Consider the following 5,217-nt stretch of genomic DNA (forward strand, 5'->3'; position numbering starts at 1 on the left):
CTATTAATCAAGGAATAAAAGACAAGATCATAAGTGCAACAACCAGGTATATGACAGAGGTTCGTAGATTGGCACTGTCACAGGGGCATACTGAACCTGTATATCGTGACTTCAAAGAGCTAGAAGATATGCTGCTAGGGTCATCCACTTTCTAGTTTGTGCCTATGTTCTAATATGGCCCCGGGGATACACAAGTGAGATCTTGCTGTAATAGGTGACTTTAGAGATTCTTGAAAATGCCTCCACAAGCTTATTGTTTGGTGGATGCACTGATTTGAAATTCTCCACGCGCAAAAGCACTTCAGCTGAGATGCTATGACTGGGAGTATTTATTCCACGAAATTCACTCAGGGCTTGTACATGTTCCCATCTACACGGAGCAACCTGCTTATGTCAACAGGACGAGCAACAAAGAGCGAAAGGTTTGGGAAAATATCCAAAAAGGATTTGTCAACTAGAAAAATTTGGCGCACGTCCTTGACACCAATGCCCGAGTCTTACCAGAACAAGAAGATCTGGATTTTACGCAATGATCGTAATGCAACTTCTGCAATACCATTTCACATTGTCGCACAAAAGTGCCTGAACTGCAATTCGTATAACACCCGGCAGACCAGAGGATGTCACACCACAAACACTTGTCGACAATAAGTGTTGCCTTTGTGATGTTTAACTGAAGGTTTTGATGAGCAATCCTATACCAGCGGCAGTGATTTGGGTAGCACAGCTGGCTCATGAGCGCTACTCAAACGGAGCCAAAATAGGATTCGATCTTCTACTAAGGGCTTTAGTTAATGATTTAATGGGATCTGCGCTCCATGTGTCGGCCATCAGAGGATTTTTAGGGAGCCACTGTTTTATTTTAGAATAGAGGAAACGCTCTTTGCCATTTTTATAATTGCAGGTGAAACAACGCCCCTGTTTTGGGGTCGATTTGTTTTTCCTTAGCATATTTTTATTTAATGTATTTAAAAATCATTTGTAAAAAGGAGGAGAGAGAGTTCTGAGAGCTGGTGGAGAACAGAGAGCTTTTATTGTACAGTCTTTGACAGAGATTTTAATAAAAAATGCAGCTCTGACCCCTGAGATTCCTGTGGTATGACAATTTAGCATAAGTTTTTCTTCTGTTTCATATGTAACCTGTTATGTTTTCATTTCACTTCATGATCATTTCTAATTGAACAAATGAAGTGTTAAGGTAGAATTCATCATTTGTATGCTCTGCCTTTAAGTTTGTTCAATATTTAATGTTTTCTTCTGTTTGACAAGGATTCATCTTCTATGCCCTTGTCAGCTCCTCACCAGTCTTGCCATTCCATTTAATCTCAATTTGGTGTTAAATTTCTTGCCTACCTTGCCTCAGGAGATAACCTGTGTTTTGATTATATTTCTCTGTTCAAGCTGTTTCTTTGCCCCAGGCAGCCCAGAAAAACCCCATCATTTTATTAAAAACCCATTTTTATCAATTTACTAGCCTAAAATCAGTGTTACCCTATTGGTTACTCGCCCATTGAAGATATTTATCGAGATAGACCGGAGAGAGCCCTCTCTCGCCCCATAGGGCTAGCTACGAGGCTAAGTGGTTTGATGTTGCCTTGAGGTTTACCTTTCTCAGCCTGAGGTGAAATTTCAAGCGCTAACAGGATCCATATATAGATGTTTGCAGGTGGGTGAGTCAGTTTCTGGGATTTTGATTAGTGTCCTCTCTCTGATAGTTCTTGGTTTCACTTCGAGATTCATGATCTCTTACTCATCCCTGGGGGAATTCAGAGAGGCAAGTGTCAAATGGGAAGTTTCTAGAAGACTCTCTGGGTTTCCACCTAGCCAAATACCTCTGCCATTTGTCTGCTCTTACTCATCGCACCCTACAGAAGGGCTTTTCAGTATGCATCACACTTTTTGCATGTGGCAGATGAGATGCATCGCTCCCTTAGCACTAAGCAGTCTGTATGGTCTAGTTTTGACTAGTTTTTCACATAGAACCTCTGGGAGATGATGTAATCAGCTGACCTTGCTTCTTTAGGGTAATGAAACAACACTTTTAGGGACTTAGAAGCCCTTGGTTTATGGACATATGTGATTGGGGTTGCAATGCCCAAATATGTCTATAACACAAATACAATTTGTTGTGATAATATATACCTGCGTTGAGGAATATATATTAAAATGCTATGCATTGCAAAGGTGATAGAAGTAGGGATAATGAAAACAATACGTTGAAGAGACATTGCATGGAGTTGAAAACCATACAAAGGTAGCAAATAAAAGGTTTGATAAATGATGCAAAGGTTTTTATTATTCGTTGCCAAAAGAGATATAGCAAATCCATTGAGGGAATACTATATTTGAGGTGCGTTAAAATAACATATTAAAATTTTGATCATGAAAGGATAATAAATTAAAGTATTTTATTGAAAGGATAATAAACTAAAGATTGTATCACATGTGGTAAAGGAAACGCTTTAAGGCTATAGCATACGAAATAATAGAATATAAGAAAAAAAATGTGATATGTTATGTAATCTAGATATTGCCTAGTTTGGATTTGTTTGTAGCGGAATTTAGTATCCAAATGGGAAAATATATATTCTAAAATATTGTGGTTCCTAAAGATGTGTTGTATATAAATCATTTTCTATGTGTATGGATATTGGCTCAAGGGGAATGATGTGTGGTGTAAACAAAGTGCTTGCTTGATGTGGTTGGACAACACTTCCCATTGTTTCCTTGGTGTCCTTTTTGTCATGCACAGACACAACATCAAACACCATAAGAGAATGGTGTGAAACCAGAGCTCTCCCACATTCACTACATGTGATGAGATGGTTTACCCCTTTCTGGTTACAGGCCACATGGACTTCCTTGACCACAGTCATTGCATATTCTTCCAAACTGTAAGAAACAAACATATCAGAGCAAGAAGACTTGGTACCTTCATAATCAATACCAAGCCCTCCTCCAATGTCAATGATGTTAGTGCCTAGCTTAACCAACTCACAATATATATACATCACTTCGCTCACACCATCATTAAGAACTTCAATGCATGGGATCTAAGACACAATATGGAAATGAAGAAGCTGGAGACAATCCAACATCCCCAATTTCTGCAATTTCCAAACAATGCCGACAATTTCCAAACTCATGAACCCAAATTTTCCCTTCTCACTAGATGTGGCGCCAAAATGGCCACCATGTTTGGTCCTCAACTTGGTTCAAACCCCAATAACAGGCCTCATAGTTCATAGAAGAAAAAAGTTAAAATTCTGTGCAATTTTGCTTCTTTATTGGCATTTCTCTTCAACTTTGCACAATTGAGCTACAATAGTTAGGAAAGATGGTAGTTAGAGGAATCCCATCAATATCTGATTTTTTATAAGTATTTTCACTGATAATGTAAATCTGTAGATATTCTTGAAATATTATTATAACTTTGAATGGTGCTTAACATTTGACTCATCTCAATATAACAGGTATATATCAAGAACCAAGAATTTTCTCTAGATTATCAGAAAGCTTCTTGACTTATTCCAGGTTGGAAAAGTTTTTTGACAGAAAAACACATATTCACTAGGTTCTCTTCTTCCTAAGCAACTCTGGAATGTTTATTGCTTTTCCATCTTTTGACCTCCTTTCTCGTCTATACTATGTTGATGGTAGAAAGAGTAGGTGGTTGTTGTTATGAATAGCAGTAGTAGGCTGGCCTCTAACAATTTTTTTACAATTTTTTTTTCTACTTCCATTTTATTTTCAGAAAGGAATTTCACATACACCACTTAGTTGGAAACTCGTTATGTCATATGTTGTGATTGGCTTGTTCAGTGCTATTGAAAACCTAATGTATGTGTCGGCTTATTCATTTTTGTTTGCATAAACTTCTTCTCTTCTTGCTTCATCATCACTCACTCTTACTGAAATATTTTCTTATTCCATTGTGGGAAAGAAGTTGAATGCTTCCACTTTGAATTCAATAGTGATTATAACTGCAACAGTTGTGATTATAGGCATAGATTCAAACTTTGATAAGCCAACTGGTGTAAGCCATCGCCAATATGTTGTTGGCTTCATATGGGACATTTTAGGCTATGCATTGCATGGCCTAATTTTTGCATTATCAGAGCTTATGTTCATTAAGATATTAGGAAGGGAATCTTTTCATGTTGTCCTAGAATAACAGGTTATGATTTCATTGTTTGGTTGCATTTTTACGACAATTGGTGTAATTATAAATAAGGATTTCATAGCTATGAAGTTAGAGGCACCTGCATTTAAACATGGGGCAGTTTTGTACTATATGGTACTTTTGTGGGGGGCTTTAACTTTCCAGCTTGGAATACTAGGAAGTGTAGCAATGCTTTACCTGACATCGACGCTGATGGTTGGAGTGCTTAATGTAGTACGAGTCCCTGTGACTAGTATTGCAGCAGTTGTATGTTTCCATGACCCTATGGGTGGCTTCAAAGTTCTTTCTGTCCTGCTTATGATTTGGGGGTTTGGTTCATACATTTATGGTACTGCCACAGAAGCCAAAGCTGAGCAACAACTAACTAACAAGATTTTTTTTTAAGAAACATGTACAGTGTGAAGCCTGCCATTTGAATTTTTTACAAGAATTCCCTTTCCCTTCCATATAGATATTTGTTTGTAGTATTGAAGGGTTTGTAATAAGTTATAAGTTGGTCATTTTCTCCACTTTACCTCGCTTCTTCTCAAGTCCTTTCCTAATGTTTGTATGCTCTAAGAATGAACCAGGATAAGAAATATCATTAGCAAGAACAATAGAAACTTTTGTATTGGCATGAGTTGATTCATGTCTGTGATGTTTCAAATCTGATAGATTTGATTCCTCAAGCTCTGGTTGTTGTCGCTGACAAGTAACAAAGGGTAATGAGGATATGGGATGTTTCCCATCTGGATTTCATTATGATCACCCTCACTGCCCACCTGCAAAGCTTGTTGGAAAGAATCTTGCTTGATTGTTTGTCTCCTCTCTTAGCATTGAACAAACTCGGTCCCTAGAGAAATTTGCAGATCTAGAGATATTCTTGAAATATTATTATAACTTGTCCATTGCTTATCCTCTGGCAACTCATTATGACAGTTGAAGTTCTCAAACTCTTTTGAAACTTTTTTCAAGTATTTTTTGAAGTTCTCAAGCATTCATAGATAAGGCAACATTTAATTAGATTAATTTAATGAGTGATACATTATCTATGT

At 37.4% G+C, this 5,217-nt stretch overlaps 1 pseudogene; it reads left to right on the forward strand.

The window, feature by feature from the left end:
* Positions 1-315: 315 nt before the first annotated feature.
* LOC149141777 (putative purine permease 5 pseudogene) lies at positions 316-4,567 on the forward strand (annotated as a pseudogene).
* The last annotated feature ends 650 nt before the right edge of the window (positions 4,568-5,217 follow it).

Source organism: Pinus tabuliformis, chromosome X (genome assembly GCF_031772625.1).
Source record: "Pinus tabuliformis cultivar Carrire ecotype Pingquan chromosome X, CPIR1, whole genome shotgun sequence".
NCBI lineage: Eukaryota > Viridiplantae > Streptophyta > Pinopsida > Pinales > Pinaceae > Pinus > Pinus tabuliformis.